Source organism: Rhincodon typus, chromosome 9 (genome assembly GCF_021869965.1).
Source record: "Rhincodon typus isolate 14 chromosome 9, sRhiTyp1.1, whole genome shotgun sequence".
Taxonomy (NCBI): Eukaryota; Metazoa; Chordata; class Chondrichthyes; order Orectolobiformes; family Rhincodontidae; genus Rhincodon; species Rhincodon typus.
The window spans coordinates 89,161,196-89,161,545 of NC_063340.1; the positions used below are offsets into that span (position 1 = coordinate 89,161,196).

Consider the following 350-nt stretch of genomic DNA (forward strand, 5'->3'; position numbering starts at 1 on the left):
AGCTGGTTCACAGAGACATTAGTACACAGCTGGTTCACAGAGACATTGGTGCACAGGCTGGTTCACAGAGACTTTGGTACACAGGCTGGTATACAGAGACATTGGTACACAGGCTAGTTCACAGAGACATTGGTACGCAGGCTGGTTTACAGAGACATTGGTACGCAGGCTGGTTCACAGAGACATTAGTACACAGCTGGTTCACAGAAACATTGGTACACAGCTGGTTCACAGAGACATTGGTACACAGGCTGGGTCACTGAGACATTGGTACACAGGCTGGGTCACTGAGACATTGGTGCACAGGCTGGTTCACTGAGACATTGGTACGCAGGCTGGTTCACTGAGAC

The 350-nt window shown here is 50.0% G+C and overlaps 1 protein-coding gene across 2 annotated transcripts in view; it reads left to right on the forward strand.

Annotated features, from left to right (window-relative positions):
- The window catches only part of LOC109932452 (zinc finger protein PLAG1-like), a 34,503-nt gene that overhangs the window by 17,038 nt on the left and 17,115 nt on the right, over window positions 1-350 (forward strand). The window lies entirely within an intron of this gene.